A 12,778-nucleotide genomic window follows, 5' to 3' on the forward strand; every position below is an offset into this window, starting at 1 on the left:
TGGCTGCAGCCATTGTTGATAAATCATGACAACAATCCTAGACTTTTACCATTGCAGACAGTGCACAAGATTTCGGGCCCAACACACTGTTCTAATATCACAGCTTCCTGGAGGGACAGTCGAACTAATGTGTATGATTGTCATAAGCTTCTTTGTGAGCCAGATTTTGAACATGTTTTGCTTCTCAGGACATTTCTCTCCGAAGTTCTGATTTACAAAACTCCATGGTTGTTTCTGCCCAGATAGAGTAGTTATTTAGTGTCAGGGTCTTTGACCAAGATGGTGGTGTCTAACTTAGTAAATTTCTATTAATATTCAAACCAAAGCAGGGTCAAATACATATTGTCTATCTTATATTTGGTGAATGAATATGCTTTCAATAAACCTATTTGATAAAACAGGTTCAAGGGTTACTTTTTTTATAGGTATCATAATTACGAAGCAACGTCCCAGAAAATAAAAGGCTGTTGTGGGCAGTGGTGGCTCCCATAGGGCGTGCTGGGGGGCGGTGTGGCGGGGCAGGGGAGGAGCAGGGTAGGGGGTAGTAAACTCCATTCCGTCGTATGTCCGAGTTTACTAAACCCACCCCGCCCCTCCTGTTCCCCACCGCCCGCAGCACTCCCTATGCGAGCCGCCACTGGTTGTGGGTAAAACCTCTTAAATTACCTTTCTCAGCCACAAGGCTCGGTGAGCTAAGTGCTCATTGCCGACATCTGTATGATCTTGGCATGGATAACTGTGCCTTCCATTATCCTGAGGGTGACACAGACTATTATGAAACTAGGTAAAAGTAATACCTGATATTTATATCTCTCGGAAACAGAAAATGATGCTAGTAAGCACTATGTTAAAAACAATTATTACGATTTATTAAAACAACATCCAGTAGGGATTTAGGTAATGAACAAACAGCCCCTGCTTCATTAGTTCCAGAGAAAATAAATATTCACCATTTGGAGCGGCCATAATCATCTACTTTGGCATGGGCCAGAACATGGGTACAGACAAACATTTTCCTAGGGGGCACAAAGTTTGGTCTGCGATATGACAGAGGGCTGCATTGATACTAGCAGGATGGTGCACAGGAGAAACGGGGTTCTGGGGTGGGAGGGTTGTGGCAGTATGGTGGATGTAAGGGAAGTGAAGCACATACATCTAGTGGCTGAATTGCACAATGTGAAACCAGAAAACCTGGGATTAATCACGGCTTCGCTTTTTTATCAGATAGTGTGATCCTAGGCAATTGTTTATTTCACTTTCCCTTCATTGTCTTCATTACTACAGATAGGACCTCGAAATGCATGTCTTCAGGATGTGCGCTATACAAACCCTCTCCTGTGTTTGATTTAATAAACTATAATGTTGATGTATAGTATGAATTCAGGCCACTGAAACACTGCACTTAGCTGACTTGCCTCTTAGTTCACTGTTGGCATTGTTGTCAAGATGGGGGGAAGAATGAATGTTTCTGAGTTTATGTTTGAAAACTATTATTTCAAAAAGCAACTTTTCAATAAATTGATGTACTACGGTGAAATGGTTCTGCATGTTATTGAAATATAGTTTTTGAATGTTGAAGAACCTTATAATATTTTTACACTTTTGTTGCAAGATGTCTTTAAAAATAAAGGTGTTCCTAAAGTTAAGTGGTGCAGGGCAACCTAGTTACTTCCTTGCTTTAACTTCAATTAATGATTAAATAAAGTTTTGCCTGTTTATTTAACATCTTTTTAATGTTACTGCTGAGTCGAGTAAACAGGAGCCCAATGCTGCTGTTGACCAGGCTGCCGCATGGAAAGCCCCCTGGGCTGTACTTTGAGTGTCACTGGGCTAGAACAGAGTAGATCAGAAATGTATAACCTGGGGAGCACTCGGAAGACTGTGGTCTAAACCACGAGTGTTCTGACTCTGCAAGCCTTACCACGCATGCCTTAACCATGAATGTGTGTGGTTAAGGCATTGCGTGGTAGGTAGAGCTTGCGGACGGATGGAAGCAGGGAGACATCCACGGTGAGGTAAGTGGGGCTGGGGGTAAGTCGGGGTACTTTTGTGGAATGGGGGTCGGGGTTGTTTTGTGGCCTGGGGGTGGGTTGGGTTGTTTTAAGTGGGGCTGGGGGCTGAGTTGGGGTAGTTTTTTGGGCTGGGGTGGGTCAGGGGTAGTTTAGTGGGCTGGGGGTGGGTCAGTGTAGATTTTTGGGCTGAGGGTTTGGGGCTAGTCTTCAGGGCTGGGGGTTGGAGGTAGATTTCAGGGCGGGGGGGATTGGGCCTAGTTTTCAGGGGTGGGGGTGGAGCTAGTTTTCAGGGCGAGGGGTTGGGCACGTTTTCAGGGCAGGGGGTGTCAGGGCTAGGTTTCAGGGCAGGGAAGGAAGGAGTTGTTTTTAGGGTTGGGGGAGTGTTGGGGTAGTTTTTTTTAAATTAGAGGTTAGGTATTAGGCCTCAGGCCAGGGGGAGGGGAATGGGTAGATGGGGTCGTTTTTAGGGCTCGGGGAAGGGTGGGCAGTTCTTAGGGCTGGATCAGGGCTGACCAGGGCAAGGTTAAGGGGCAGGCATTAGGGCAGGGGGAGGGCACAGCATTAGGGTTGGGAGGGGGTAGGGGTATTTGCACTTCAGGATGGGGGGGTTTGTGCCTTAGGGAGGTGGCTAGGGGGGTTCGACCATACCCACGCATACCTCTTTATCATGCATGCCTTTACCATGAACATTCGTGGTGAAGGCATGCGTGGTAAAGCAAACCGTAGTTAAGACGCGGTCATTATTCAGACCGCGTTGTTTAGGCATGCGGGGTTAGGGATTTTGTTGTTCAGTCAGACAACCGTATAACCTAGATCCAGATCCTTTGTAGAGTTTCAGGATAACCACATAAGATACATTTACAGAAAACAAATAAAGGGAACTTACAAAGTCACTGGTGATCTGACATGGATCTGTTCCTCCTTGTCCTATATTGGACAACACTGGGGCAAAGTCTGTTTCCCAGCCATGTGCAGAAGACTACCTTTCCCGAAAGGTCCTTGAAGCTCTGAAAACCATAGACAGAAAAGTAGAAACTGAAATGAAATGTAGGAATAATTGTGAGGATGTCAAACTCGTAAGTCACAAAAGACCAAAGAAAGGTAACAAAAGCAGAAATATGTAAGTAAAGCAGTCAATATGCAAGTAATTGATCACAGATCATGCCAGGCATGAAGAAAACCCCATTAGAGTGAAACACGGTGGCAAGGAAAAGTAGTACTTTTGAAATTCAAACGTGTGTTTTTATAGGACAGTATCAGTAGTTTTGAGATTGTTCTTCAAGAACAAGAACATTTTTCTGTGAAGTATATTGCTTTATATACCAGTTGGGTTCAATTTAGATCCACATGCAAGTTCCTGTCAATGAGTAGGAAATTGATTATATAACACAGAGTTTATTCAAATCATATGTGGACATAATATTTGGAGCAGAGCAAGGGCTTTAATCGGGGCAGGTGGAGACTGTGAGATCTAAAAGTGGTATTTAGACCAAAATATTGAGCAATAATTATTTTTTGGGGTTTCTAAAACTTTGGAGTTTATTAAATTGGCCAAACAAGCGAAGGGATCCCATTATATGTTAATAAGCAACACTTACAGCAATGTCACCTAGGCAATCACCACCGACTGTGCATACATATGCATTAATATTTACATAGCACAAAGCTTACCTTTTAAATGAGGTTTCTCTGCTACAATGCTCAGCTTTGTAGAGAGAAAGCTCAATTAAAAGGTTTTACCTACAATAGTCTTTTATTTTCTGGGACCTTCCTTCATACTTACAATAACCGTAAAAAGGTGTCCTTGAAACTGTTTTATCTTAGAGAAGCAGTAGAGAGCTGTACATCAACGATTCAAAATCGCGATGCAGAATTGCTTTACAAGATTTTAAAACACAGAATTACATTACAGGTATTTACAATATGAGGCCCAGGGATATAAAGGGATTTGTGTAGAATGACTCGTTTTATGAGCAATCTGTCAAAGCTTGGATTATCAGCAGTCAGGACTCTAGGGCCTGAAGACGCCAATTTAAGACACCGGATGACGTGAACAGCCACTAAGAGCCTCTACACAAAAAACAACACTTTGCACAAGTACTAGTTTTTTTCTTTTTCTTTGTTAAGTTATATATATATATACTTTATTCAATATAAAATATCCTAAAAGTACGAACATATTTGGTTCATCGATAAAAAAAGCATCATAATATACAAGTGGCAATATAGAAATATGCATAAAAAAATATATATATTTACAATAAAAACCATATAAAACACTTCCTATTGAAGCAGAACAAATACAACATTAATCTCTAAATGGCCTAACTCTTACTGTGCCTTAGCAGTTTGGTACGCGTCGACCAAGCGCAACCCAGAAATTTGGCTACCTCACAGACCACGGCGAGGGAAGAGGCATCGGTTATAAAAGTACGTAACGCCACCCTATAATTCACAAAACCCAGATTTCTACAAATTGGTCTAAGCCATTTTCTCCTTGCCGCCCTATAGACCGGGCACGCAAAGAGGAAATGGGGGATGGATTCATTGGGGCATTTTTCTTTGTAGATTTCGTGATGTATTCTTATCACACCTTGCAGTTTCTTCGGGGCGCTTTGAAACGCTACAAAACACATAATTTGCTTTTCTTTTTAAATAGCAGCTAAAATGCAGACACCTGCAGGAAACTCTGAGCATGGAGAATTAAATAGAGTGAACAAAATGATGATAGTAGGGTGTGCACCTATGGGTATTGAAACTGCTCTTGGTTTACTAAGTTAGTACGATGTCGTTCGGAAACTCTTCTGACCAAATCAGTTTCGGAATCGTTGCTGACTGACTTGGGTTGTGCTTCCCAACATCATTAGGTCGGACTCGCATTGACTTCAATGGCAGCCTGTGTTCCGATCGAGAACACAGGCTCCCATTGAAACAAGCATTTACAATGCAATAGGTCTCGCATTTATGCGAGTTTGAGCTATTCACATTGCAAATAACAATGCCTTTTATTTGTGTTTTCGTTTGTCAAATATAAATAAAAGGCATCGTCATTTACAATGCCAATAGCTTAAACTCGTGTAAATGCGAGACCTATTGCATTGCAAATGCTTGTTAACACGAGTTGGCCACTATTTCTCAATTTCAGCTTGTGAAAATAAAGCAACGGAGGTTCAAGGAGGCAGTCGAATACCAGGGAATACGAGGGATCACACTAGGGGCAGAACACTGGTATAATTTTTATCGCAGCTGACAACTTGACACGCACAGCGCATCTCTTTCCTTAAATCATTTGCAGAAATTGAAAATGATCTGGCAAAGACAATTTCAGGTTCATTTATTTGAGTGGTCGCAACGTCCGTCGTAAGTTCTCTGTGAGATGCAGGACTTGTGTTGTTGAATGGCGTTGCAATGTGGCTGCTGGGACCGGAAGTCGCACATTGTTGCCGACTCTTGACAAGACAAGACACATTTGATTTCTGCTCGCGGTCTTTACAAAAGCGCCTCAACACATAAGTGCCGGTAATTCTCCATCTGCAGCCAGGCGGTGGGTCCCACTCATTCCTTGACTAAACAGATGTGGGGCAATTAAGGCTGCTAATTAGAACCTATTGAAATGGAGAGAGTGGCCGTAAAGACACCGCCACTCACCGATTTTACCTCAGACCCCATTCCAACGCTGTGACTGTGATTGTCTAGATTTAAATCAGAAAGCAGAAGCTGATAGGCTGCGCTGCGCTGGACGCGTGATCCGTCATGTGACGAATGTGATAAGCCCATGTCAGCAGCTCGTCATCATGGGGGGCGCCCCATCTGCAGCTGCAAACTCATTAAATGCTTTATTGTGCGGGGCAGAGGAGTTAGACAAAGGCACCCCGTCCAAGGCAATAAGGCATCAGTAACGGACGGCATCGGACAGGCTGTTTCCCATCTGAATACATATGGGAACATTCTTCTACGTGCGTCTCCCACAGTGCAGTGGTGCCACAGAGAGGTTTAAAAAAAAAAAAAACAATGGTGCCCTATTTACACCCACTGCCGTCTTCAAGAAGGATTGCTATGGAAACAGAAGAAAAGAGACCCCCTGATTAAACGCAGACAAGCTTGACAGAGCCATAGTTTACAGGCTGGCAGCAGCTGGTAGTTAATACACTGACATGTCAGCTTACATGTATGTGACAGGAGTATCAGCGAAGAAAGTGAGACAACATGAATGGTGAACCTTGCAAAAGGGGAAAAGAAATGAGAGATTGAGTCCTAGCAAACATGCTGTACGTGGAAGGAGGGAGGAAAAGCGAGAACACGCTTAATGTAGCTGAATAAGTGCAGAGGGACAAGAAAAAAGAAAAGAAAGCAAAGAAAAGGAAAGGAAATGGGTGTTGAAAGCGAAATAGGAAAGAAAGGAAAAGCGAACATAAAAGGAAATTATTCTAGTCTGAAAGGGAAATTGGAAACTAGAAGATCAGGTTTAATTTACAAGCCCGGGACTTGTGCACTCGCGCGCGTGCTAAACAGACATTTTAACAAGCCGGGAAAGTGATCGCGATCAAACATCAAAGCGGCCGCGCGGCCGCGAAAGTGAAAGTATTCGTGGAAAAGCATGGCGCGCGCGCCCGCGCACATGCACTGTACCTCTAGGCTGGCCTGGTAGCACTTTTTGGAGCCCTCTCAAAAAGTCTCGCCAGACCAGCGCATGCGCTGGGTCAGGCGAGACCTAAAAAGGGGTGCCTGCACACTGTGCATGGTTTAACAGGGGGCCCCTTGGGTACACCCACGGCCCGAACCAGAGGCTTCATGGTGTAGGGGGGCCTGCTACGTGCCCCCAAAGGCAGATTCCGACAGCCATTCCGTCTCGGGCAGACCAAATCGGAATGGCTGTCCGAATCTGTCATCGTAATCACTTGCTCAGAAACCATGTTCATAGAGCTGTATGAATCTGCCCTGAAAGACTCAGGCTGTCCGTATGCCTTTCGAAATCAATTCGGACAGCCCAAACAGTTTCCTTGCATTGTAATTGGTTGTCCGGAAAGGTGTTGTATTCGGTCGGAAAGATAGGTTCCGAATCAGATTCGCCAATACCGAATCCCGTTCGGAGCCTTTTCGGACTGCATCGTAATCGACCCCGTAGAATGGATGTATTTTACTGTACCTTCTCTGTGTTTTTATCATGAATACTGTTGTGATTTTCTGTAAAAATCGAATAATGTGTTACTTACTTAGTTACACTCTATTAGTCAAAACAATTTTAAAAACATCAATATTATTACAAATTACTCACTTGAAAAAATGATATTCTTGTTATTTGTGCATCACAATATTTGTGTATCACAATATTTATTTTCTGATATTTCTGCCTCCTGATATTTTTGATCCAATATTTTGTCCAAATACTGCCACCAAGCATACAGCTCACTAGGACAATGTTTGAGTGGCAAAATGGCCAGTCCAAACCTACTTAGATTTTACCTGCTATCAAGCAGAGGGTAAATCACACTGTCTATTGATTTATACCTAATCTCCCTCATCATGCTGGCAACATTTGTGCTCCAACATCTAGATAAAAATGTTCAGGTTTGGTCCAAAGGATTTATCTGAGAATCCAACAACAAGGCTAGATACTGGCAGTGGGTGCTTCCCATAGAGCATGGCTTTATCCGCCATCCGTAGAAGCTGAGATCTCTACCATGTGCCCAAGAATCCTCATGACCAGAATATGTACAGCAGTATGCAAAAAGTAATGGATGGAATGCTTGAATCAACCACAGCCACTGGTAATTACACAGGCCGAATCCCAGTCAATTATTATTTTGCACACCATGCCACCTCAGTTTGGGTGCAGCCATATTGAAAATAGTCTTGCCCGTGCTCCAACAGGAAGGAATACTCCTGCCAGAACTGTCATGCCAGATCCTCCTTGAACTGAAACACAAACAACCCAGTCTGTGCAGCCCCCGAAAACTAGCAGTTTTAGTGGTTAATGAGGTTGCACCTTCCCTTAGCAAGTGATCCTGGTCCTACCACAAATATAGAACAGGGGTGCACAAAGGAAGTTCAGGAGGACTGGATCCATGCAAGTTTCAGGATATCCATGTGAATGTAATTAACTTGTATTAAAAGCAAATGGATCTCTAAAATGAACCTGTTTCATAGCCAATGGTTATTCTCAAGCACCTGGCATGGATTGCGCCTTCCTGGGCCTGTGCTGGGTACTCATGATACCGAGTGACATGCCAGCTAGCAGATCCTTGGTTCGTTTGAGTAAGGCGTATGGGGTTGTCATAGCAACTTACTGTACTTCCTGATGCTTCTGGTACTGACATCTACACAGTGTTGCAATGGCATCTGTGAATTAGATAGTTTCTTGTGCTTTTTAGAGGAGGCTGTGTTTATTATGTTAAGTTACCTTAGGATACGTTACGTTACCTTAGGTTGCGGTATCTTCGATTGTGTTACATTACGTTAGGCTTTGTTATGTTTCATTATGAGAATGTGTGTAGCGCTTTAATGCTTTAATCTGGGCACCCTTTTTGCACAGTTCTGTGAATCCCCTGCATCAGTAGTGTTGGCACTAGTTAATGTGAAAGAAAAATGTGTGGAATTCTGTTAAAGCTCTTTGGAGTGTGTTCTACATATGAAGAGTGCCAATGGATTTAGCTGTTTTTGCTAGTCCATTGACCGACTAATGCAGATCATTTTCTACATGGTATACTCAGCGATGATGCAATGATTTACACATGAGAGTGTAGTATGTTTAAGCTAGGTTTATCCAAATTATAATATGAAGACTCTGTAGGCTGCTTAACTACTACTTGTATTTCTTATACAATCATCTTGGGTGATATTAAACTTTTTTTAAATTAATATTGCCATGTACAACATATGTGCTTTTCCTGTGCGAAAGATAAATAAAAGGTCGAACATCAACATTAAAAGAATATTGAATATCCCTTGCTTGTAACATAAGATAAAAGTAAAATGATCGTCAGGGTTGCTTGTGCACTGTGGTTCGTATGTAACGTGATGCAATCCCGTGCAGAGGGGATGTTGTCTGATTCACATGAATAGGGAGATGATGTGGTTTAGCAGTAGAGTTACTGACCTTAGAGCCTGGGTACCAAGGTCTGAATCCGCCACCTTGGCACTAGGCCCAGCGTTCTGTGATTCTGGGCAAATCACTTAATCTCACTGAGCCTAAAAAAATGTAATGTGTGAAATGTATTTGCGTAATCCCCACATATTGTCTCTCATCTCCTCATGTAGTGCTCTGTCACTTCTTAGCTAGGTTTGTGCTACATAAATACCAGTACATACAAAGAGAGCCCTATAAGATTAATTGATGAGGGTGGTCGACGTGTTTAATGAAATTTATTTGACGAGGGTCACTGGGGCAGTGATTTCGGGTCTCTTCTGTAATGACCTCTGTGTGACCTTGAAAGGCGCTGATTTCTACCAGTTCATTTGCACGTTTGTCATAGAAACACTGGGGCAGGTTTGTCCATCTTTTACGCAGCGCAATGCAGCAAGTCACCTCGCTGCGTGAAAGGGAAAAGACAGGAATGTGCCATATTTAACATTATATGGCTCATTCCTAACCTTTCCTAGTGCTGATGAACTTTTGGCTGCCTAGCGCCAATGCGGGTATCCTTGCATCATATTGCAAAGGTGCCTGACTTGTAAGCAGGATCGTTTTTGTGCAGGAAGGTATTCTTCCTGCACAGAAACAATCCTAAGAGGCATTTTCCTCCTTCGATGTGTGCTGGAGGAGAAAACAAGATATTTCTCCTTGTTACGCCTCCCTGGGAAGGCGTAGCATTTTGATGCATTCCCAGGTCTACCACTAATGGTAAATTTGGGAATGCAACAAAATCCATGGGTGGATGTGTTTAAACCCACGTTCCACCCTTGGAACGCCTCCCTGGAAAAAGGTAACACAAGGCTGCGATTTGCGCTGCCCTGCATTACTCTAGGTCAAGTTATCAAGCTATGCAGGGCCACACGCGGTGGCCTTGCGTGGCTTGATAAATCTCACTTAGGTTTTGCATTGCTCTTGTGCCCCCTTGTGTGGTGCAAGGGCGATACAAAACCTTGATAAATATGGGTCCCTGTGCCGAAGTTCCATTGCTTGGCAATGCTGATGGTTTCATCAGCGAAAAAGTAATCGAGGAGGTACAAGCAGAGGCTACTTATTGTTCAGGTTTAAGTCTAGGTGCCATATAAGTATGTTCTTTCACGTAACACAAAGTAAACACGCTTAACTAGTCGGGCCAGAAATTTTCAGCTTAGCTCATTCACCCATCGTACCAGCAAGATGGCACCAGGCCTTGAAATCTCACTGCTGAAACATGCAATGATTTCCTGGTCACAAGCTTGAATCCTGACAAGGTCGACTTAGACTTACATCCTACTGAAGACAGTAACTTGAGTACCATTAAATTAGTAAACAGCAACAGCACTTAGTAATGGCAGAAGTGCAATATGAACAAGAAAACAAGCAGGAATGGTCCATCCACAGCTCATCCATTCCACAGTACATGAACGTGAATCCTTATCCATACACAGGGCAAGAGGATATAACACTAAATCATGTGTTTTACATTTCAGACTATTGAAGGAATTCCTTGGATCCAATTGCTTTTACCAACTGTTCTCCTATTTGCTCTGCTCTATAGGCAACTCTCCAGGAAGACCTTCTGAAGCATGCATGAACACTGCATAGATTTTCAGATCTCCAAGCAAAATATCATTTTTCCCATTCGAGTGCTCATCCGATACCAAAAAAGCATTTGTTGGCTTTTTGCAGCTTTTTGATGCCACTAGAGAGTGTACCTTGCATAATACAAGTGCCGGCCCAAGAATCCGACCTGTGGTTTATTTGCAGGGTGTCACTCGCCTTCTAATAAAGCAGCGTTTTTTGACATATCTCATTCTAGAGTAGTTGTGAAAGCAGGGCCTCTTTAGCCAATGCAGTTATACTAAAAACTCGCTTAGGCTAAATGGCTGAAAATCAATGACTATTTTCAGCTTCTGATATTTTTCAGTTTTTCGGAGATAATACATGTGCTTCTCCACACCTCAGTTTTGCATAAATTATTTGATGGGAAACGCTGAAACAAATAATGCCCATGCTCAAAATTGGTCTTATACATAAAACCGTGCCTAATTTGGTAGTTTTTAAAACATTTTATTCGAATTAATTATTTTAATAAAATTTGGTGACATTTACTGTATTAATGTATACTGTTTTGCTCTGACAGGTTTTAACCTTGTACAGCAATAAAGGCAGGTTTTGATGTGCCTACAACACAGTAGTGTGTATGCTGTTTCTTTAGACTTATGTCCCTGTGCAGTGCACAAAAGGAGACCTGACCTCCTTACTGGTTGGGGGATTAACAAGGACTGTTAAAAAAAAAAGGACTTATTCTGTGTGAACATCAAACGCGCTTTAAACAGTAGAGATAACAGTTGATTTGAGTTAATATTTTCTCCTCACTAATGAATGGAAATCAGGGTTAGAGGCGGCTGCTGTTCACCACAGGGCACTGGGGACACTCGAGCGTGGCAGGTGGCTCGCCAGCAAAACCATCAATGCGCAGATCAGAAGACATCAGATTGTTGGAACCAACCCAAAGTTGGGTAATTAGCCTGTCTGACTCATGTAACGCGGTGAACCCTTGTCTCCTCTGCTGTCAGAGCAGGGACTTCTCTATGCGGCGAGACAGATCATTCTGACACTGACAGCTTGGAGAAAATAGAAGCGATGGCTAAAATTCTTGCAATAATTTCAGACACTGGTATTAGTCGATGTTGTATTCCGGCATGTTACCACTGGAAGAGATTGATTTGAGTACCTCATCCACCACTTTTTTAGTTTTTTTCACGGAGATACCTTAAGTGTGAAATTCAAGGGTGCAGGGCTCATTGTCCCTATGACTCAATATGCACCTCACTGATGAGGCCCATAAATGATGAAACCATTCAGGGGTTTGTAGCATATTGATTTTATGCTCTCTAGGACCCTCGTGGTTCTGGGTGGACTCTGCAGAGGAAACACAAGTTATGTGGGGAGGTGTTAGAGTGTGGTTAATGTTAAGTATGAGATAATGCACAGTGTGTGAGTTTATGCTGAGGAATAAAGAAGTATTTGACTGCAGCTACTGTGTGGCGTTTTTCATTTGCATGCTCCAGGGTTAGGGAAGACGCTATATCGAGCGACGAGTAGTGGATATGTGCCCCGAAGAAGACAAGGCTGTTCTCCCTGAGAGTTTGCAATGGTAGGGCAAACTGATTGTGTGTGCAATGTGTGCCGCAAATCTAAGCATCCGCAAATAAAACAATTGATGGAGAGGTGTGGCTCACTGGTTAGACGAAGCAGACCCAGAAGCAGAGGACGGCCTGGGACCAGGGTTCAATCCCCGACGCGGCAGGGTCGTGGACCATGGCCAGCGGACTCGATAATTCTCGCTTCGGTGCCTACTCTAACCAGGGATCACACTCGGCGACTCTGGGCATTAGCTGGCCTCATCTCCACAACGGCCCCCCACATTCGCCGGGGATGCCTGGTTTCACCTTGTAGATACCCTGGAGGGACCATCTCACAGGGATAGCCAGGACGGGTTCCCCAGCGGTCTACATCGCCAGGACGCCTCAGGGCAGCAGTGCGCTTTACAAGACACATACATTTACATTTACAAGGAATGCGGAACAATGTCAAACGTTCACCCCAGTACAGAGATCTGGGCCTAAATCCATCAGTCTTTTGCTCACCATGC

The 12,778-nt window shown here is 43.4% G+C and overlaps 1 protein-coding gene across 3 annotated transcripts in view; it reads right to left on the minus strand.

The window, feature by feature from the left end:
- The window catches only part of LRFN1 (leucine rich repeat and fibronectin type III domain containing 1), a 708,919-nt gene that overhangs the window by 128,336 nt on the left and 567,805 nt on the right, over positions 1 to 12,778 (minus strand). For 2 of the 3 annotated variants that reach the window (XM_085624962.1, XM_085624960.1), the window contains one exon: positions 2,899 to 3,019. The exons of the other annotated variant lie outside the window; for it this stretch is intronic. The gene's annotated coding sequence lies outside the window, so the exon portion shown is untranslated. The remainder of the gene's footprint in view (positions 1 to 2,898; positions 3,020 to 12,778) is intronic. 3 annotated transcript variants of the gene reach the window in all.

The sequence above is a fragment of the Triturus cristatus genome, chromosome 9, assembly GCF_964204655.1.
Source record: "Triturus cristatus chromosome 9, aTriCri1.1, whole genome shotgun sequence".
Lineage (NCBI taxonomy): Eukaryota > Metazoa > Chordata > Amphibia > Caudata > Salamandridae > Triturus > Triturus cristatus.